Here is a 23,734-nt window from a genome sequence, read left to right as displayed (position 1 = left end):
CCCACTGTTTTAAATACCCTTTAATAATTGATCTCAGGGGTCTTGCTTCACTCCAGTGGAGCAGCAAAGAGAATTAAAACAGAAACATCTGCGCCAGAAGATACTGTAATTAGTGGTAAAGGAGAGAGATTTGAATGGTCAATCTGAACATGCATGGTGCCATTAAGTTTTTGCACCAAGGGAGTCTCGAGTACACCACTCTGTTGTCGGTGCCAAACAAATCAGATGGCAGATTTTTAGAGTGCTGCCTATCACAGTGTGATGAGACTGTGGAGTAGTTTGATAATGGTTATAGTACTTTGTAGTCATGATGAGTTTGATTGCCACGGAATAGAAAACAGGATTAGAAGATGGTTTGCAGTCTCCTACACTGCTTGTTGCACACAAATGAATGCAGTCTCTCTCTTTTTATCCCTTTCCCCTTCGCTTTCATGCACTCTTTGATTTGAGGTTGGGCCCCAGTTTGAGTCCCTTAATTTTCCTCAGCATCCTCTGTCTCTCACATCTTGTCTCCTGGTCTACCCCTAAATTGGCTCAGCACACTTTAACATGAGCCAGCAGCTAAGGTGTTTAGCTAGGTCTGCAGTCTCCCCGAGCACACGTACACACATAGACATAAAAGTACACAGAAACACCAGCAGACTTTAGGAGATGAAGGTAAGCAGGCTTTACGATGGCTGTGGCCTGGGTTAGGATAAGGCTCTGGGGCTCTGGGGCTCCTCAACACTCTAAATTGGATTGGGCTCCACAGAATGATGGATCGATGGTGGTTAGCCACACAGGTGTAAGATACTTATTGAATCTATAAAGCAGCCATAGCTTTTTAACTGTGTCCTTCTGAAAACATCTCTCCAGGCGCTCTCTGGTCATTTCTGGCTTCTTTGCAAGATCTCATCACAGCCTTGCTGACTCCCATGCTGGTGTGTGCATGTACATATCAAGGGAAATCACACAGCTGCATGTTTAATGGTCGTGTTTGACAGAAAGACAGAGAAAAGGAAAACACAGAAAGTGTGCAACACAGCACAAGCCAGAGGTGCATTGTGTAATGCCCTTGTCTTGGATGATCTATTATGGAAAGTGTGGGGTGGAATGGGATCTATGAAGGAGTAAATGTCTTTGTCTTTAAGAGCAATTACTTCAGATGTCTTTAGTGACACCCGACCTAACAATTATCATGTGTGATATAGCTCTGAACTAGAGCTTGAAATTGATGTAAAGGTCACTTCACAAAGTCACTTATCCCTTTTACCAAGTTTTTTTTGCTCCTTACTTGCAGTTGAAAGCATTAATGCCTAAAAGTAAGCCTCTAGTTATTGGAGATCTTCTGTCCTATGTGTTCGACGAGTCAACTTTATGACCCTTTTTGCTGAATTTATTTCTGTGTAATGTCAGATACTTGGTTCGTGCAGGCGGCTATTCAGTGCTGATTTTAAATGGCTTGGGTATAGGTGCAAGTGGTAGTGGAAGATGACTAATCGACTTAATTTGAGACTCAACCCACGGTGTCTTTGAGAGGTTGTTCTGAAGAAAATCATTACGATGAAACTGGGGTGAGTGTGCAGTTAAAATGGAAGTTCAAAAAGTACAATAAAATAGAAAGTTTGTTTCCACCTGACTCTGTGTGTTCTCGTGTGCTCACATGCGGGTGAAAAGCTAGCATTGCTGGAGCTTCCTGGGGCTGGATACTCAAGTGGAATCTGCCGTTAGATGCTAGTCTTTTTTGATTGGGCCACTTATAGACTACGATATGTGGATTTCACTGCAGGATGACTGTATCCTGCAGATTGCATATGTGCTTTTTCAATCCTTTTCATATTCTTGTTCTTTCAAGAAAAACGTGTGAAAGCTACCAGTCCCTCAAAACTTCCTAAGTCTCATCTTTAAGTTTTCTTTTATTTCTTCTTTGCCTTGCCGCTTTTCTCCAGACATGGCATAAGCAGAAAAAAAGGATTATTAAACATTTCAGTGAACTCGAGACAAAAAAAAAAAGCAGCACAGCCTCTCTCCTTACTAGATCTATTTCAATTGATGCAACACGTCATTGTTTTAAAAGTGTAACTGTAAAAGTTGCTGATTTATCCACATTTGGTCATCATATATCATCCACACATCACATGCGGCCCGCGCGCTTTTCATTAAAGTGACAGATTATTGTCAAGAAGCTTCTCAGCCGGAACAATGTTCACTTTCACACACACGTACTCATGCATACATGCATAAAAACTGTCAGCTTTTACCCTGTATTTTAATCATGTGCACGGAGAAGGTTAAAGGCCATTCTGGGGTTGCACTGTTAGCCGTGTCTAAGGCTTGGACAGGTGTACTGCTCTCTGTAGTCATGTCCACAGTCATCTGGCCACTTGGAGTCACAATGTGTCTCTTATCGCCACACTTGATTGTTGCTTTAGATGTTTAACTGTTCTTGTCGACAAAGGTATATCCAGATGGGAAAATGTACCTTGACCTGCCTTTGCCTGTCTGTCTGAAGTGCTGCACTTGGTGTGTGTGCATGTGCATGTCTGAGCCGGTGCACACATTCATTGAACAGATGGAGCAAGAGGGCACCTTAACAAAGTGGCTGTTGTAATTAGGTCTAGCCTTTGCGGTGCGACTTGTGGAATAGTAATTGAGGGTTGTAGAGAGCCCAAAAAGAAGCGATTTCATTTTTTTTAATCCAGACTTTGATGAGAATAATAGAATCTTTTGCAACAATGCCCTTCCACATGCTTACATTTGCACTCATTCACACATGTAAGCAGCCTGTGTCAATACAGTCTGATCTGCTGGCCACTTAGGATTTCTTCTTGATCTGCTGGCAATTAATTGCCACATATTTACTGGTAGTGGTCTAAAGATTTAACCAGCAATGTCCATGCACAATCCATCTTCCCTTAATTTAAAGGCCAGAAGCGGCATCTACCTAGTGTCTGTCTTAGGGCAACTGTATGGCATTTATTTGCAAATGCACCATGTTCCCCATGTGTAATACAGGCAGTAATTAAGATTATGTGACATGTCACACTCGATGTAATCAAGATGCTGTTTACTTCTTGTACTGCCTTAAAGGCAAGGACATAGGTAATAAAAATGGCTTTTAATGGCTCCCACATGGGCTGCTGCTTCCTGAATATGCAGAGGTGTTTTTTATCGGAAAGGGTTTTTTGGTTTTTTTGGGGCAAACATCACTTTGTGCCAAAACTAATGACTGTTGTAATTGGACAACTTCTGCAAAAGTTACCAATTATTCATTAATGGCATGTATGAATTTCTTCAATCCTTATTTAGTGGTGTATAGAAAAAAAAATTCTGACAAATTTTGGTGAGCGTTAATTTACATATGGGCGGCATACAGTGAATGTGTCATGTGAAACAGACTTAAACAGAAAGCATGAAGGTGCATTTGCAGAGAAATATGAATGCAAAAATGAAAACGACCGAGATTTAAAAAAAAAAAATTAATTGCTGTATATGTGATTATTTCCATGCAAAGATGTGTTTGATTGGCCCACCAGTTAAAGAAAGAGAGGTTACATGCGCTATGATCATTACAGTAAGAAATGGCAGTCCCTGTTATCTTATAGTCCTTTCCAGAAAGTAAGAAGATGAGGAAGTGAATTAGTCTGGCCAGTGAGGTCACTGTAGACTGGACACACATGCTTCCACACACACACAAACCGAGCTCCACTGTTCAGTCCTAAATAGAAAACAGATGATAACGAACACCTCTGCACTCTGCTCCATGTCTCTGTGCTGTACATCCCACATTTTAGCCAAGTCCTAAGCCGATCAGGCTCCTCAGATATCCACTTTTAGCTGGATTATGAGGAAGCTTGGCTGTAATAAAGGCTGTGAATCGTGAAATAGAAAGTGGTGTTCAGCATGTCGAGCCAAGGACCCTAATCACCCAGCCCATTCACACCAGCTCAGACCCCAAACAGCAGGTGAAGCTTTTAATGTTGGATTCTTATTCAGCTGGCTTTTGAGCTTCTCCTGGTCTTTTTTCACATGCTGTCTCGTCTTCTGACTGCCTAGATACACATCTTATGTGTCAATGCACAAAGGTTTGATGATTCATAAGCGGTTAGGTTTAAATACACACCTGAATTCTTTAAATGTGACTCTTAGAACTGCTTTGATCTCTTTCAAATCTGTAGTATTTCATTGCTTTCTTCTTTCTTGCCGTCTTCATCTTCTTTGTTTCTCCTCTACATTCCTTTCTTCCATGAGCGTGTTATTTACATTGATTGAGAATAGGCTCTTACATACTGCTCTAGTTAATAATGCAGTGAGAAATGAAGTCATTTTCACCATGGCTTTGTGCTAATTAAATTTTACAGCAGTCTTATCGCCCCAGCCACACACATTCCTGGTCCTCCCACATTCACCAGTGCCAGCAGCCATATCACATAGCCGTCAGGAAGAGAGCGAGCTAGGGAGATGATTATATGAACTTATGTTGTTATGGGAGGGAAATGAGCGTTATCGTCTCTTTATATCTATGCTTTCTACAAAGAGAGGTGCTTCAGTTCTGTCTCTGTAGTAATACCTTTGTTAAAGTAGTCTTAGAAGTGCTATATAAATACTTTTTCCCCACACAGACTAACATTCTGCATCAGTCTTGTCTTTGCCTTTTTTTGTTTGTCTTTGGCTGCCGCTCATATTTTGTTTTTCAGTCTATCATTTGTAGCTGGTTACAATGTGAACCTTGGCAGGACAAACAACATTTGTTTGCATGTGTTTTGAATGTTGCTATCAAGCTTTCTTGACTCAAAGACAAGAATTTAGGCAGGAGTGATTAAAGATGATAAATTCTAGTACCCCTCTTGTAAAGACTCATGTCGATATCATTCATTTGGTCCACCAGACTCGCACAGAAAAAGTTACAGGTGATTCCAGTGCTTACTTTTTAAGCTTTGTTGATAAAATGAAAACATTATTCCAAACTGCGTCATCTCTCTGCTCCTCTTTGTGGAAGTCGCTTGTGCTGCCACTCCGCCTGCTCTGTGTCTCCTCACTGATCCAGAAGCTCTAAGTGCAGCGACAGGAGTTTCCATGCCGACAGAACGGGAAGGCCAGCCCTCAGGCAGCAAGATCTGTTTGATGCTGGATCCCCCCTCCCTTAGAGAGCAGAATTTGGGTTTTGCTTATCTACTTCATATATTGCCCTTTTATGTCCATATGCTGGCTCATTCACACATTAAAGCGCATGCAGTCACATGCATTCACTTGAACTCATACACAGTCGCACAAACACACAGACACATCCTCTTGTAGACACTCAGCCTTGAGGCACAGGGCCATGTATATATCTCTGGCCTCTGGGCTAAAGAGCTTCATTATTCAGGCACTTGCTTTGATTAGCATCCTCGGGGGTACAAATTAGCAAACAAGCTCAAGTGTTCCTGTGAAGAAATACCCTCTCCGGGACTTTCTGCGAACATAAGAACATTTCACAAGTATGTGATTTTCCCTGCCATTCAGATGATGACAGTTTCTCCTAGTGAGAATATTCTCTAAGCATGTATGGTTTTAAAGCTTTGTAGTAACCATACTATAATGAAACATTTGTAGCTTAATAACCTAATTCTCTCCCAACCTGAACCAGTCTTTTCATTCCTCAAAAATTATTTATTTTAGTAGCACTCCTTTTGCTTTTAAAAGAAATATTCTTCTTAGTGTCTTGGAAAACAACCCCTAAGTGAAGAAAGGTGATGGTTGTGGTATGCAGGGCTCAACAGTATGAGTGTCACACTTGGCATTTGAGCCCAAAGAAGCCATATATGCAAGATGTAAAATATATTTAGGAACATGCACATGATTTAAAAGTGTTAAAATAATTCAGACGGGGCAGTCTCTGTCTTTCAGTGAAGAAAAAGTCTGATAGCACAAGAATGACACCTCTCTTGGGTATAGTTTATGTTTCAAGCTGCAGCCTCTCTCCTCTCTGTCTGGGAAACACAGTGGACTCGCGCTGAACATGCGGCACAGCAGTCGACGTGAAGTGAAATATGCTGTCATCCCAGGCAGTAGGAAAATATACAGGCTACCTGCAGGAAAAATGTTGTGTTCAACACTGATAACAGTAGAACTAAGTGTTATGTATGTGCTTTGTATGTTCGTGTGTGAATGTATGACACATTACTTTTTATATGGGCACCGTGGCGTGAGTGGGTTTTTTCACCACCCCAGTAAAGCTATTAATGTGCGCAGATGTAGCTCGTGCATGCGCATTGTCAGAGACTGTTTTTCATTCAGGTGAAAATTCCTAGAGCTGGTGTCTGCTCTATAATAACCATACTTGACATTTCTCTCTCCTCCAGCCTGTGGAGACTAACAGATGCTTTCCATTCCAGTTGAACCCATTAAGGCCTTCTCTTCTCTACTGCATCCACTGGCCTGTCCTTTGGCAGGGCCTTTCTGAATGTCAAAACTCACTGTTTAGCATCACAATAAAGCAGATACGGGGCAGAAGAGTAAAGGAACGGAAATAGCTGCTGGCTGGCAAAGGGCATGGATAAAAATATTTATTTTTAAGACTGACATTGCTCATTCAGTGTTGTGTAGCCTGGATATTTTTTATGTACTATATTTTTTTACGTTTATTTTGGACACCCAGTGACTGTAATATAAATCTGGCTTAACTGTCACTGTTGACCTTTATTGAACGACTGATTACACTGGTTACAGTTCTTTTCTTCATATTTATAGTTGTTAGAAAAAGACTTACAATAGTGCATTTGGCGTTCTTGACTTTTGAAAATCAAGAAAATGAGACTTTTTACCTGACCTCCTTCACTGTTAGTCTTAAAATGTGTTACTTTAATGTTAAAACATCAGTATTAAAATTCCTGAAAAGTTCATGTTTTTGACATATCATTTCCATCCAGTTTAACTAATGAAGTAAAAATTGCACGGGACAGTGAAACATATTTTATAAATCGCCCATATTAATTATCCTTAATTAATCACATTAGAGCCCTGTGGGAATATGGGTTCAAATTAAACAATAACAAATTCAACAGAGAATATGATTGACAGAATATAATGAATACTATACAGATTTATATAATAATCTTTGGAAAAGTCATTGAAAGAATAATTGATGACTTTAAATCTTAATGCAAGTTTTGATTAAATAGAAAACATAATAATCATGCCCAGTAGACTTGATGATTGTTTTGGTTTTTAGGCCGTGGCATCTGTGGCTAGTTTTGATTTGTGCACAAACCTGATTATTTTTTCTTTACAGGGAGGTAATTAGCCTGGCTAGTTTGAATGGTAATTACAATGTCAGCCAAAGAGGAAAGAGACTGTCTAAATGTATTTCACAGATAGTTCTGTGTTTGTCCACAAAGGCTGGCACGCGTTCACATACACACAGATTTTATTCAGCGTGCAGGAGCGTCTCCAGCCAAGCGGAATTATTTATAACAATTGTTTTGATACTGTATAACTTTACAATTGCAAACTAAAATAACAGAAAATTGCTCATTTTCTGCTAGTGCTTAAAACAGGCAGAGATGTTGGGGTATATTTGACTGCATCAGCTCTACTGTTGTATGCATCTCCTTATTCTCAATTTGAGGTCTGCTCGCACTGAAGTACAACATTGCAACAAACAGCAGAGCTTTCAAGAGAAAAATTTGTTTAATTTTCTTCAAAAGAATAAATACAAACAGCATTCATGTTTCACACATGTATAATCACTACAATATATTCATGTTTGATAGTGCATAATGTAGCTGGACATTAATAAATGCTGATTAACTGATTTATAAACATATGTGAAGCCTTATGTGTGGCGGTTCCAGCTATGTCCACTGGCAATAGACAAATGATAAATAATTGTGTAAGATATAATGCAATAAGAGAAGTTGTAACTCAATATCCTGTCCAAACACTTTTCAATCTCACTGTTACTAACTTGTACAGTTTTTGTATAATGCTTTTCAGTACTATTAAGGGGAAAGAAATGTATTATCACCTTGGTTTTGGTCAAGCGCAGGTAGATTAGTCATAGTGCGTTAATCATCCTCAGCACATAACCAAAACCAATTTAATATTACTGAACCAATGGCCGTGATACTCTGTTTTTTAAAAAATTGACGTCAGCTCTAGTAATATTGCTCAAAGATCATTTTTAAGTGCTTATGTTTTGTTGACACATCTCATTCTGGTGAAATAACATTTCTGCACCATGCTGTGCACAGGCCCATTTCTTTTCTAGAAGAGATCAAAAGGGCAGTTTGTCTCTTATTTTCTAATGAATTTATACACACTCTAAGAAGTGGGGGGGGGGTTTTTTCGCCCTAATGTCAAGTTTGGAGGTCACAGGTTCATAGGTCATAGAAACAACCTCATGTTTAAAAATTTGGACTGTATTTGAAAATTAGCCAGTTGACTGTGGAAGTAGCCCAAATCTCTGAAGGAGCCATGCAGTAAATGTCATTGTCAGCTGTGGCATAATGTAGAGGTAAGAACACTGAGTTCTTGCTAGAAGGGATTCTTCTTGTTTGTTTGAGGAAGGGGGGAAAGCACAGAGTGAGCTGTTCTTATATGATGTATTTGAGAATAAGATTGGCGTTTTCAGTTCTGTGTCTAAGACTAAACTATTGGAAACTTTAACAACCCTTATTCAACTTACTAGCACACATAGACTTGAAGTTGTCCCTGGATGACAGCTGTGCTTATTTCTGTGCTTTTTCCTGTATTACAGGGGAAAGTGTTAGACTGGCCAGCCTGCATGAGCTCAGTATGAGTGTGAGAAGGTTAAAGAACAAGGCTTATCAATCTAAGAAGGTTTTAGAAAGAGGCTGACTGCTTGCAAATCATCCATCAGCCTTGGCAGCGGGTTCAGTCTGAGCTCTGACAATGGAAGGTGTTTGGGCTACAGCAAGAGGGGACATGATTTATCAGGGAAGTGAGCGATTATGCGAAGCCTCTGCACATGAGAGACGGGCAGAACTAAAAAGATGATCTCATATCGTTTCATGAAACATGCAAAGAATAGTTCATGGGTGCTTGTGAAAAATAGCCACATGAAGACACTGTGGATAAATGAAGCGTGGGTGTGCTCGCGTTTGAATGGAGAACATTGCATGGGATTCAACTTCAAGTAGAACTTTTTTCCCCCTCTAAAGTAAATGCAGAACAGCCCGTGAGTGCTAAGAAACTCTTCCTGATGACTTAATGAGAATTTTGTATTAAGTACTGTAATCATTGGCCTTCTAGCTTGTCACTCTGCTGTGGCATATTTAAAAACATCTTACTTTGAAAGAAATGACAAAATGTAGCACTTTTCCCCTTTTTAATGGATAATTATCTGTCTCAGGTGTTGGAGAAGGGAAAATGATGAGCACCAAAATAGATCATGGAAAGAGAAAAGTCTCTGATCTCCTCCTGGCACTGTAGTGGAATCAAATATGAAACGCTTAACGTTAAACCACGTCGCTTTTCATGTGCAAATTCGACTTCACACATTGACAGTTCACACTGGCTCAGTGGATGACTGGTTTGGATCTTACTTATGTCATCTTTTTTATTAAATATAAGTCATTATCTTTTGTCCCAGTTCCCAAGACTGTGAAGGAATCATACTTTGATGAAAGGGGGTAAAGAAGTTGACATCCACTTTAGTCTGCTTAAGTGATTCACTTTGAAGATCCAAACAGAGATAAATAAATATCAACAAACAATGATTACAGACCAACTCACCTCTCTTTTCAGCCTTTTCAAATTTTCAGAGGTGGTTGATAGACGCCTCGGGTATTTAGATGGAGAGCAAGAGAGACTTTGAGAGCTAAAATAAGAGGTGACTCTGCCTGTAGACTGTTTGTGTATGTAGAACAGATGGCTTTCTTTATGGAATCCTTTCCGCAGCTCACACCCTGAGCTGTTTCTCTAGTTTCTCAAATGAGCATCGAGCAGCATTATAAATTTGAGCTTTTAACTCTACAGATTTTTATTTTTTATAAAGGCAGGGTAGGCGATTGTCCAAGTTTCATATTGTTGTGTTGCTCTGTGTATGCTAGTTATACTACACCCCATACTGTTCTATGCCAGGCCTGATCCCCATGCAAAGGCTCTTCAGATGGTTTTTGATGCTTAGAAATGTAGTGAAATGCAAAAAGTGGAAACATTTTTTAAGTGACACATAGAGAACACAAAGACATTGAAGTGTGTTACAGAAGAGAGTGTTGGAAGTAGGTTCTCACAAATGTTTGTTGTTGCATTTTGCCTTATAAATATACCTTGATGTATAAGTGCTTAATGGCTGAAGCTCTGAGAGCCTGTCATTGATTTCCTACTACGTTACAGCAGCAGATATTTTTCCTGGAGCTAAAAATATTTGATAATATCACATTAAGAATGCGGTCAAACCTCTTTTGCTCCCACTTAAATGGACAAAGAATATGTGTCAGAAAACTAATCTCACCAATTTTTTTTCAAGGACTGATGAATGCCCGATATATAGTGTGTTCCCAACCTTAGACGCAGGCATCAAAGAGATAAATCGGGAAGCCTATTGAGTATTCTCAGCGCTGTTATTGTCGTCAAGAATATACAATTGTCAATCACACCAATAGCAAATGACAGAAAAACAGTAGCGGGAGATTGTCTGATAGCCTGAGCAAATTTAATTTAAATAACAACAATAAGCACGAGAACTAATTGAGCATTACACTTACTGTGCCAACAGTGTTTTGTTTCACCTAAAATACATTTCTTTCTCTTAATTTTACATCTTAAGGGTCAAGATGTCAGTTTGATCAAATAGCACAAAATTCACTTTCACTGTATTGATGGAGCAGCACGAATCTTAGAGACGGATATCTTAAATCCAAGCAGATAGAAGTGAGACTGTCTGCATGGCTAGATACCACTAGAGGTAAAGGGAAAAATATGTCTTTGTGTAATTCGTGTGAAGTGACCCTTCAAGGTGAGTTAAAGCACAATTCCTCTGAGTAAAGCTGTCCAGACCTTATGGTTCTGCACTGCGTAGCTGACCAAAATGGAAAGTTTAAAAGAGAGTCGAATGGACAAGGATGCTGAGCTCAAAGTAAAAACAAAGGAAATAAACAATGTTAGAAGACAGGTGTCTAATTCTTTTTTTCTTCTTTTTTTTAATCACTCTTCCCTCCTGCCTTTGTCTCGCTCTTGAATGATGAAATTGCCAATGATTTATTACAAATGTCAGCGACAGGCGCAGCAGACTGCTGTTTTGTCCCTGTCAGAGCCAAGTAGAGCCTGAGGTAGGCAGCTTTACTTATCAATCAACTGTTTTCTCCTCTCTTCTGCCACCACTCAGTACAAAGCTTACCAGTCTGCAACCCAAAGACCAACATGGTTGTAACTGAGTTCGTACTAGTGAAGAGACAGGAAGTGACACAAAACCTTTTTGTTGTTTAAAGGCAGTGCTTTTTTGTCGCTAGTCCAGATTCTCCTGTTACCAAAGCCAACTACCCCACATCTAAACACCTTGCTGTAAATGTTATCTACAGTTAGTTGTGCAGATGTGCAGAGTTAGTTGTGTATGAATTATATAAACAGAAGATCAGAACATTCCTAGTTAGCTATAAGCTTCATGATTAGTAGATGGCAGATGGGTGACCTGTGCTACCACTCACTATTACATATAGGCAGTCTTGTGAACCAACCAGTCAAGCAAAGTAGCTGTGTTGCTACTGTGTTGATTATTTGAGGATTTGCAAGAAAGAACCGCCCCGGAGCTACTCTTAATTATCTAGCATTTCCAAAGCCTTTGACAGTGCATTTACAGACGATTTACTTTTTTTTTTCTACCTTCATAATTCATACCCTATTGTTAGTTTTTGATGAGGTCTTGCTGCTTAATTACAGTTGTATTTGAAAGGTCTTTGTTTAGCAAGAGCTAATTTGTTAGACTGTTTTTTTTCTCAGATAGAAGACCGAGGGGTGAGGTTGATGTCATTTGCTGTCTGCCACCAAAGTAAAGCTTGCGGAGGAAAACAGTAGCTAATGACCTAAACCATGAAAAGCTGTGAACCATGAAAGACTGTCATCTTTGTTGGAAGAAGGAATAAACCTTTTCTACAATGCCGTACAGATAAGTGACTTCAGGTGAATGTGGACTAAAAAGACTGGTGTTAATCTCACAGCCTGCTGTTGCAATTATTTGACAGATGGTGGAAAAATGACCAACTACTACTTATGAATGAAAATAATTAATTAGATAAACAGTTTCCCTATATTTACTTTCCTATTTCCTCTTATCTCCTAAATTGCTAACATCTTGGAGCCTGCTAAAGGGCAGGATCCAGTGCTTGTGAGTATAACATGACATATTGATATTTGCCATTATATTGGTGTTGGCATTTTTGATGCCCAATAAATGAGAATTTTAAAAAAGTGAAGAAGAGACAGGAGAAACACCCTTCAATCATGTTATGAATAATGATGTTTCATAACTTGTCCACCAGAGGGCACTCTGCATTTGGCACCATGCGTTTGGGATGCCACCGACACAACAGCTGATTCAAGAGGTGTCGAATCCACAGCTTGTTGTGACAGCAAAACAGGATTATTTTTAAACAGCATTGTCATACTCCAGTAGTCACACCATGTAGCATCATGTAAAGAAATCAATGATGTCTTTTCTTTCGTATTTCCAGCATATTATTAAAAGCAGTAATTAACATTTTGACGTTTGCTTCACAACAGTATTTTTACATACATTTGATGGGTTTAAAATAATCAGCTGCCAGTGTAACATTGAACTGTATGGCATAAAATGTGGAAGATCATAATAGGCTGCCCTTAAAATTGAAAAAGGTAATCAGAATTGCTTTTTTCTTTTCCAGCAACCTAATAAACCTACCCAGGGCTCTGTTAGGTTATTCTGAGCTTCAGTATGTACTGTAAACAATATAATCTGTTTTGAATTGCATAACCTTTTACAGCAGGCTGCTGTGTAAGTTTGTTCTGCGTCCTCCTTTCTCAGCCAGCAATAGAGATTCTCTTAAAAGCAGATTAATTAGATAATGGTTTCTTCTTTTTTCCCCAATTACTCCACTTGCCTGTCATCAGCAGTTACTAGTTCTGTCAAGGTTGATTGTCCATTCTGCTGTACATTGTTAAGGCAAAACGGTGCCTTAGTGGCCTTGATTTAGCTTTTTGAACAACTGCAGTGGCTATGCAGTTTCCTTAAGCGATATTGTTAATTGTGCTTCTGTCTTTTGTTAACTCGTTGCTGTTATTTACCTTAGAAGACACACTTTACATGCTGATATTATTACATTGTATGAATTATTGATTATTGATTTGCAATATGGATTTAAGAAAAGCAAAAGATTGAAGTAGGCTCTTAAACGTCTGATCGCTGTGACTATTCATGTATATATGCTGCTGTGCATGCAGCTGAGGCTGTTTTGAACCATTGGAAATACGATTATTTATGTATCTTTTGTCTACAAACACACATCTGTCTACATATATATTGATTGAGTGACAATGTGTGGGCAGCAGTCTCTCATGGGAACTCATTAAATACAAAGGAAGTGAAAATGCCACAGTGAAAAGATCTCAAATATTGTAGCATATATCCTACATAAAAGAGGAATGTATCTTTTATATACCTCATGATGACAAATTGTGGATGAAATATCCAGATTGCATGCTGAACCGGTTCTAGCTTCAATTCCAGTTAAGTGCATAAGACAAGTAGTTTATTTCAATCTTATTTATTGAGAACAGGGTAAAAGGCAGTGCTTTTAGGCTTGAAGATAGAAACCACTGTACTCCTTTGCCTGATCACACCACTGAAATGTTCAGTCAACTTAATTCTTACCTCGAGAGAGTAATATGATTGATTACTGCTAGGTCATCTGAGAATTCCTATATACTGTGTAACTGATAAGGCTGCAACCATACTATGGTGCTTTTATAGGATCAGTTTCAGGTCATGTAGGGGTATTCTAAATATTTCTTCTTCTTCTTTTTTTTTTTTTAGATATATTATCCTTTCTGCTAGTCGTGTACGGTAATGCAAAAGACAATTTTATGGTTGCAACAGTTGATTCATTCATTAAACCTGTGTTTAATGTGCTATCACTTCTAACACTGTCAAGCCTAATCCTAGCAATATGTATCTGAAACACAGCTCAACCCTCACCAGCACTTAGCTTTCAAAGTAAATGTGCTGTATAACATTTCACATTTATGAAGTGATGTCAATGTTGAGAACATGCACTTTCCTTTTTTTCTTTTTTCCCCTTTTTTTGTTCTAGGACATTGAGAGGCAGTTGGTGGCGCTATAGAAATATTTAACAAAAATCAGTTGAAGCTGCACGTGAAGAAAAAGTTCATTGTGTTTTATTATGGAAATAGTTTATATAAATATTAGCAGTTCTTATCAAAACCACCAAACTTAAAGAAAAGGGAGGAAACAAAAGTGCATAATACGAGCACTTGATTTTGAGTTTTAAAATGTATAAATCCCAAACTGAAGAAGCTAGTTATTCTGAATCACAGATAGTTGCACTATGAAGCAAGATCAATGGTTTGTTAAGCCTAAAACTGGATTGGATATCAGTGGCAATGGGCTGATAAATTTGATTACATTTCGTGTTCTCTGTTTCGTTTTCCAGCAAATCGTCAGCAGTTTGGAGGAATCGCTACTACTCCAAGAGCTCTTGTTCTGTGTTTGGTGTTGTTATAACTTAACTGCAGACTGTGGTCAAAGTGAGGTGATGTGACTGAAGCGATTTGTTCTGTCTTGCTCAGTCACTCTTTGACTTTCACTCTCCTTACGCTGGTCAGAGAGCCATCGTATAATGTACAATTTATACCAACACGGGTTTGGTGAAACGTGAGTGTAACATTCATTGGGAAGCTTTTATTATATTTGTGGTAACGCACAATTTTTTTTAATTAACTCACTTAAATAATATTTCACTTCAGCTGTCTCCTGTCAGCTTCACACGGGTGAAGTGTGACAATATTTGACAGCGATGTGCAGCAGCCTAATGACTCTCACTTTGATCTGAAACGAGACCAGTGCAAAAAAAAAAAAAAAAGAGATGAATTTTTTATCCTGAGCTTGTTTTAATTTATTATTCATTTCACTAATAAAAACCATCAGTTGTTCAGTGAATCTTTGCATATGTATGTATTCTTCCATTTTATTTTCCAAAGTTAGGAAAGCTGTTTAAATGAAGCCAGATATTGTCTTACATATAAGATAATGATTCTCAATCTCTTCCTCACGTTAAATATTACATTATATTAATTTCTCACTAGTATTAGTAGTTGGTATTGACAGATATCCCCACCCAAGGTATCAGTATTGGAAAGGAAAATGGAACAGTGGATCAGTATTAGGGCTGGGCGATATGTCCCAAAATTCATATCTCGATATTTTTTACCTGGACGGCGATATAAGATATATATCTTGATTTTTTTTTTTAAAGCCATAAAGTAAGAACAAAAAGAGATTTCTTAGTCAAAGCTGTGTCCCAGATGTCACACAGGCACTTTTATTAACATAGAGCATAGATGTACATAAAATTTACTCAAAAATAAATTATGAGCATTTATTAAATAATCACGCTCCATAAATAAAAGAAAACAATGTTGTTTTTGTGCATAACAAAAAGCTCACAATTGTGCAGTCAAAATGTAAACTAAAAGACACTGAGCATAGTAACAAAGACAGATTTCATAGCTGCTCTGTTCCCAACTTCTACTGTGTGACTCACAGCATTGAGTTTGAAATCCTCTTCGTAACCACGTCTCTTAACAGGTGCCATTTATGGTCCTTATACACAGTAGGGTAATATTACGTGGAAGCACAGTACGTATCACTCCGCGAGGCTCCTCGGTAGCCGTAATGCTCCGACAATCCATCAACCGGTGCAGCACCGTAGCTTACCAAAGTCGTACTAAAACATTTTTTGACAGATTGCTGAGCGCTGTGTACCACATAAAATCTGTTCGCGGCCATCAAGCACAACCAGAATTCATACATAAGGCGCACTGTCAACTTTTGAGAAAATGAAAGGATTTTAGGCTGTGCAGCGCCTCTGGGCTGCATGTCGTTAGCGTGGTTAGCTCGTTAGCGTGGTTAGCTAGCTAACACGTTGACGGCGTCCAGCCCCACGCACGGGGCGATGTGCAGTAACTCGTTAACGGAGATTTGCCGTGTCCATCTTGTCGCTTCCTGCAGGTGAAGCGATGGGGGAGGAGGGGGAGTTGTGTTCAGTGAAGGAGAGGCGAGGCTGAGTAATGTTGCGTAAAGATAAAAGTGGACGAAAGAGAGGCAAACTTGCGGCTCCACAAGTAACATAGACTATATCGATATAAAGGATATTGTCACATCTTATATCTCGTATAAAAATATATCGATATTTTTTAAAAACTCGATATATCGCCCAGCTCTAATCAGTATATCCCTAGCCACATTGATCTAAATACACATTTTAAATATCATGCTGACATGCATTCAGTTATGACTAATCTGCAGCACATAGATTACTCACAGATCTGGTTCAAATGTGCGGTCGAGCTGTGTTGTTGTTGTTGTTGTTTTAGCAGTTCTTAGAGAAGTTTGTCTTCTACACAAAAATTAATGAAGAGCTCTGACCAAGCAGAGCCTACTGGGCTATTGGGTAGGAGGTGATGAGAGCTAAAACTGAGCTTTTTATACAGCGAGTGAAAAGGGTACTGCAGCGATGTACGGTACAAGAAGAATATTTTTTATTATAAAAGTGCATTCGCAGTCAAAGGTCTAGGGCTATAGAACGAGTTGCCTGAGGAAACTGGGTCAGCAGAGTCAGTGACTCTTTTGAATCTTTACTTAAGACGCGCTGTTAATGGCAAGCCTTTCCCAGATAGCAAGGAAACATTGAAACAACGTTGAGTCAATATCAGGCGACGTCATTGAACCAACGTTGAAGTGTGACGTTGACCTAACGTCACTCTTGCACCCTCTTTTAATGTTGAAACAATGTCAGGTTTTGATGTTGAATCAATGTTGAAACCTGACATTGAAACAATGTCAGATTCTGATATTGAAACACTGTTGAGCTATGGTGTTGATTTTCCACCTCTTTCGCACAGTTGCTTTTTATTAAAACAGTTAAATCATGACTGGAAATCTACCTTTCTTTATAAGTATTTTAACCAATACTAAACTACTGCATGTTTCCATCAATACTTAAACCACCTAAACACATAATTGTACTTATTCCTCAAATTGGACACCCTTTATAAAAAAAAAACAACAACAAATGTCTCACAATGTATCATGTCAATATTAATATCCTAAAATAAGAAAGCATTGCATGTGATGTAACAGAGAAAAAAAATAAACAAAAAAAAAGGTCAATAGGCATGTTTCGTTTGCTAAATACTTTATTAAAAGACAGTTTCCTATTTACATTTATATGTTTCACAGAAGTTTGTAATTTTTTACTCTGGGATGGGGATCATGATGTGCATCCTGCACCACCCATACCCATACGATCTGGGGCGTATCGGAGCCATTTCTGCACTGCTTGTGCAAAGACAAACTCGGACATAGAGTTTGCCCCTAACTGCTGCGTCAGGCCATCTAGGAAAAAAATACACACACACAAACACAAAAAGTGAATTAGAGCACATGAATAAGCTCTTGTTAACTGTCTTCAGCGGGGAGAAAGTATGTAAACTCCTAGGCTGATAAACATGAAAGTCACCAGGCGTAAATCTGCAAACTGCCGCATTTGATTCCCAAAGAGCTATGAGCTGTGATAAGTGATAAGTCTTAGCATGGTGTGCCGTGTATCCTTTAAAACAAAATAAACATGGGGTCCTCGGGCTGTACAACTACAACCCGAGGACTAAACAAGCCAAAGACCAAAGACTCCAACTCCAGATTAACCGGACATGAAAGTCTTGTTATTAAGAAAGACAAAGTAATATAGCAAAAAAACTGTAAAACTTACCACCATATATGCATTTGCAGAGCGCTGTATCTTTAAATGCCATTTTTTGCTTTGTCTGGTCCTTGGTTTTTTTCCCTGCCCAGTTGAGTACCGAGGCCAGCTCGTTTGTAATGGCATAAGCCATTACACGGCAGACTCGCACCTCCAGTGTGGTCCCTCCAATCAAGGCAAAGCGTCTCACCTATAGACACATTTTAAGAGATGGAATTAGCGTGTCTCATGTCTTAAATGTGTATGCAAGTGCTTGTGTGTTTAATCAACAGGCCGTTGTTATGTATTTAAATCACATCTGACAGCTATTACACTTTATAGTTACAAAGTGTACATAACCTTTATATACTTACCATTGCCTTATTTGCCTCTTATGATTGAAGAGCTGCCTCTGCATTGTTTAGCTCCTCAATGTTGTGCAAGGGCAAATCCAGAGGCAATACCCCAGCATCTACCGATTCATTGCAGCAGGGATGGCGGATGGCTCTGACCTCCTCACGGAGTTCGTTAACAGCTGTCGTCAGGTCTGACAGCATATCTTTTGTGAGGTCGCATCTGTTTAAAAAAACAATTCCAGAAAGATTAATGGCTTAAGCAGTGAGAGGCGAAAAACTAATAAATAAATAATAAAACGCAGTTTACGTGTGGACAAAAGGTGCAAACGCAAGGTAGGTGAGCGTGCAACGTAAAGTTAGGTGAGCGTAAAGTTTGAATTGAGTGCGAATCGAAGCGGCCGCTTCGATTCGCACTCAATTCAAACTTTACGTTGCACGCTCACGTTGCACGCTCACGTTGCACGCTCACGTTGCACGCTCACCTCACTTTTAATGATTGGAGAGCACCCGGGTGCTCTCCAATCATTAAAAGTAACAAAGTCATTGAACACATTTATACAGTTACCTTTACGTTTATCAATCATATATCACAGATTTACAATTTTTTGTAGTACTATGCTAAAAAGCAACTGCAGAGCGAAAGTCTGGGTCAAGCGCCGAGGCGACGGCAAGAACAAAGAAACCCTCGAAGCATTACAGCTAGCTAGCTAGCTTTGTAAGGGAATATAACGGAAAAGTATGAAATGAAAATGTTTTCTTTGTTGACTTTGTTCGCAGTGCAGTTTATTTGTTGCCGGATTGTAAGATGAAAGTAGACACAATTTCGGGCTCCCACATTTTGTCCGAAACTTTACATTAACAAGTTTGTTTGTTTTTTACTGTTATTCAAATGCAACCGTGGAAATAACGAATAGAACAAAAGTCATTCATTCTTACCTTATATTAATCGTGGTGCAGGCCAGTGCAGTGCATGAACTGATGCCTTCTCCGGTCGCTGAGAGTAAATCTAATGTCCCGCTCTACCGTACAAGACAATGGTTACCTGAAGGGATGTACCACTGTGAGAGGGGGGGCTATGGAATAGTCCAAGTGGTAGCAGCTTTAATTTCCCGCGAAACCATAAATCAATGGTTTTTCAACGTGATTGTTGTCACCTTGTCAACTATAAATAGATCAACAATCAACGATGACAGAACAACAGTGAATCAATGTTATTTCAATGTCAGTGTCAGGTTTCATCAGTATTTCAATGTTGTTTCAACATTGGTTTTGTGTTGACATTTCAAGCATGACGATTCTGATGGTTCAGATGGAAAATCAACATCTGTTCAATGTCTCCTTGCTATCTGGGTTTTTACTTGATTTATTTGATTTGCTTTTATTTCTTAAACTCTATATTAAAATGCTTCCTTACTGCTGCAAGGAAGTATTGTTGTAATGTATTGATTTTGATTGATTATCACTTCCATTGTTTTACTTGTGCTTGTTCTGTTGTTTATATAAAGTACCTACGTTTAGAGGAGTTCTTTGTATACCGTATATTGTTTTAACATGAAGTCATAAACCTCATCTAGTCAAACTCCAAATAAAAGTAGACCAGCGTGGAAAAGAGCATAGTGTGGACACTTAAAGCTAGATAACTCAGGACATTCTGCTATGATGGTTTAAGTAACCCAGGCAGACTATCTAACCACCTAATCACTTCCTATTCACACAACATTCGTCTGTTGCAGTATCTGTTCTGCCCACCTAGCAACCCCCTCGAATCTTTATTTCTCTATTTGTTAACCATGTTTCTCTGTAAGTTCTTGGGCTACCAGAGAGGCTTTGCACAATTTTAAATAAATAAGTCACAGTCAAACACGAGTATAAATCAAGAAAACCCAGCAAGCGTGTATTCAAGATATTTTGCAGCGTATTTCATCATTTACCTATCTGAATATGCAACACAAAGAGCCAAAGAGCTGTTTGGTGTACCTTTTTATTTTATTTTATTTTGTAACCAGGGTGAAATCATTCACATGGCACCCCGTACAAAAACATCTAGGGAATATTGATTTATGATGAAGAATGAATTAAAACTGTAGTTATGGGAGTTTCTGTCACACATAGGTTATCAAGTCATCTGATCCCCCCACCCCTCCTTTGCAACAATGATGCAACACCAAACACATTTCTTATATTTCAAGTTGTAATGAATGGGTTCCCTAGTGTGTTTGTTTAATTTAAAGAAGGTTCACGTATTTTGAGCTCCATCAGTGGGATAAAAAATTAAAAAATATAAGTGTGTGTGTCTCACACTACTTGATTAATGACTGATAAGTGGAAAGACCAAAACTATGACACACTTGTGCTTATTGGTAGTTTGCGTAGTTTTAAGACATAATATTGGCATTAATAAAACATTTTCACAAATGCAGAAATGCTCAATACAATTGCATCAAAGTTACTGCTTTTAATCACACATATCAGCATCATCTCCAGTCTTTTTTGCGCTCTGTAAATTGTGAGATTGCCCTAACACACTGTAGTGCATATTTCTTAAAATACAATCCATGCATTTAGATCGGTTATGTTTTATTATTTACTCAGGATTGTTGGTTGTTTGGTTCTTTTAGTTGGCCTGTTGCTTGGTCAGTGTAATACTTTGAAACTGAAAGAGATAACACATGACACGCCCCCAAAAAAGGCATAAGCGATCAGGATATGACAATACAGGGGAACAAAAAATTTTGTTACAGTATATCTAGGACGGAAGAAATATCATGAGCTGACTTGCAACAGTGAAATCCTGTTAGGGTACCATGCTCCAACTCTTTGAGCTTTTTAGAACAATCCATTGTTTCACAAATGTTTGTGAAGTCATTCTGCATGGTGAATTACTTGATTTTATACAGCTGTTGCAATGGGACTAAATAAAAACCTGAAATTAAAAGTTAAGAGACTGAGACATTAGTCAGCCCAACAATTTTGTCGCTGTAGTGTGAAATCTGTCCAGTTTAGTAGTCTAGTTTAACCAAATACCTGAAAAACCAGTGATGTTCTCATTGTTCTTAGCTGTGTGGCTTATGATTTGTGATAATAAACAACATTTTAAGTAGATTAACATTTTGAGTATTTTACTGTCTTGACATTTGCAAGTACAGCTTCACAAAGCTGTTACTGTGGGCTCTTGTTCTAGTTTAAACTATAGTTATTTAATTGATATTAGGCCATAATTGCACATTGGCTGTGAAGTTGACTTGGTGCTAATATGAATTACAAATTAAGGCAATGAATGACTTGTAAATGGACCATTTTGCAACTCAGCCCCATTTGTATGTGAGAGTCCTTTTTTCCTGTTATTATTTCTCAGTGCAAAAGAGATTACTTTTTCTTTTCTTTACTGAAAAATAAAGCCTCTTTGTTTGGCTGTCACAGTTGACTTGTAGCTGTCTGCCATAAGAAAAATAATGACAATGGATTGGAAAGGCACAAATAGTCTTCAGAAACAAAAGAAAGGAAATCTGAAAAGAAATTTGAAAATGTGATGGTCAGGAGGGAGAGAAAATTGAGATATCAAAGACAGCAATTATAAGAAAGAGGGAATAAACAGATGTTAGGAATTAAAGCAATAAGTGATGTTAATTTGAAAGTTAAAAAAAAATAATAATAAGGATAAAGAAACAAAGAATTTGAAACATTTATTTTATTTCATGTATTTTATTTTCTAGTGTGTTTTGAGATTAGGTCCATTATTAGCTCTGCATATGTACAGCTATTGATTCAAAGCGTGTGTTTGTGTGTGGGTGTGGATGTGTTTCCTCATGGGTTGTAGCTAATCATCAAACAGTGTGGGCCAGAGTTTGCTCATGATAGTCTGCCAGCCGATGTTCATTAAACATTTGGCACATGGCTGGCTGTCTGGACACTGAGCTGCGTTCGTGTGTCCAGTATACCATACACTAGTGTGCAAATGTCTTAGGCACTTAAAGTTGAGAGAGAAAGCTTCCAAAAATAAGAGAATAAATAGTTTTTATGTAGCTATAACCTTTGTGAAGAACATGTATATAAAAGACCGAACTTTTATCATGTCAGTACTTTGTCTTTTAAACAGCAATTCTCTTGTGTACATATTTCCAAGGTGCCATACATACTGTGGCCGATATGGTGAGTATTTTGGACAATAACACAATTTTGTAATTTTGCCTCTGTACATAACAACATTAGATTTCAGAGGATTTTAAATCAAATACGTACTTGACGTGTAGACTTTCAGCTTTAATTCAATGGCCTTTACAAAAGTATTTCATCCTTGTCTGGATATGGTGTAATCTGTAGATTGGGCTACTGAAGTTGATTTTGTATATATTGATATAATCCCAAATTAACATGTTGATGATGAGATGAGATCTGGGTTTTATGGCTAACTTCTTGAGCCGTACAGCTTGGAGAGCTTGGTTTTCATAAATATCATAGATTTTGTGACATGATAAAATTCTTGTGGGAGAAACAGAGACTAAGGGCCACATTTGAATGTCTTTAGCTTTTTGAGTGTTTAACACAAGTTGTGTTTTGTTGTTTGTTTCTTTTTGGGAGTTTTTTTTACACACAAACATAGTTGATTTCAGCATGACACAACCAATCTGACAAGAGCTGCACAATTTAGCATAAAGTCACAAACTAAGAAATGGTGCAGTTTGTCAATTATTTTTTAATTTTTCTGACAAATGTCAGTGCAACTAGAACTAAATTGTATGTCAAAGACATTAATAATAATTAATAATTGTGCGTGCTTGATTTAAATATTTTGTGCTTTGAGAAAGGAACTCCCAGAAATTTATATCTAAGAGGGTTAATCGCTAAAAACTCCACCTCTTTCGCTTTGTAAATATTGACAGTAATGTATCAGCCTGCCTTTGCATAAAACCTATAAAAATTAAAATTCCAAAGCAGAAAATGTTCTATAGAGTAAGGTCAAGAATGTACCATTCTGAAAAGGACATTGGTTTTTTGCTCGTATGACCTTACAACATTACTAAAGGAATGTTGTAATTAACTTGTGATCATTAGTCTTATCAATTTTTTACTTCGATGTGAATGAAACTTCCTTTTTAGCATCTCATTCAGCATCATCATTGTCTTTGTTCTTAAAATTCTTCTGTTTCTGCCCTTGATTCATTATACAAAAACTGTGAAATTCTAGTGTCAACGTGCTTCGGGATGCATTTGAATATTTTACCATATAGATATGACTGTGTGTGTCTTGGTTGCTTGATATTGTATACAGTACAAGCTGACACACTCATGACTAAGGGAGAGGAAAAGAAAAAAGATTTGAGCTAAGACAAACGAGTTAAAGGTCTCTTCATACAGTGACTACAATATGCTCACAAGCAGATTCTTAAAGACAAACAAATGTTTTGTTCTCAATATGTTTCCACAGAAATGCATTATCCCTCTAAA

General features: G+C 38.2%; 1 protein-coding gene and 1 long non-coding RNA gene across 6 annotated transcripts in view; one reads left to right on the top strand and one right to left on the bottom strand.

The window, feature by feature from the left end:
- The window catches only part of diaph3 (diaphanous-related formin 3), a 161,551-nt gene that overhangs the window by 109,116 nt on the left and 28,701 nt on the right, over window positions 1-23,734 (top strand). The gene's annotated exons all lie outside the window — the stretch shown is intronic.
- LOC148106416 (uncharacterized) lies at window positions 17,494-19,633 on the bottom strand. The gene is made up of 4 exons (XR_015719375.1): window positions 19,226-19,633; window positions 18,308-18,509; window positions 17,964-18,144; window positions 17,494-17,590 (listed from the first exon to the last, which is right to left on the bottom strand). It is a non-coding gene; the product is annotated as an uncharacterized LOC148106416 (long non-coding RNA).

Source organism: Neolamprologus brichardi, chromosome 1 (assembly GCF_056152115.1).
Source record: "Neolamprologus brichardi isolate AB-2024 chromosome 1, ASM5615211v1, whole genome shotgun sequence".
In the NCBI taxonomy this organism is placed as follows: Eukaryota; Metazoa; Chordata; class Actinopteri; order Cichliformes; family Cichlidae; genus Neolamprologus; species Neolamprologus brichardi.
This window is presented reverse-complemented; position numbering and strand designations above follow the sequence as displayed.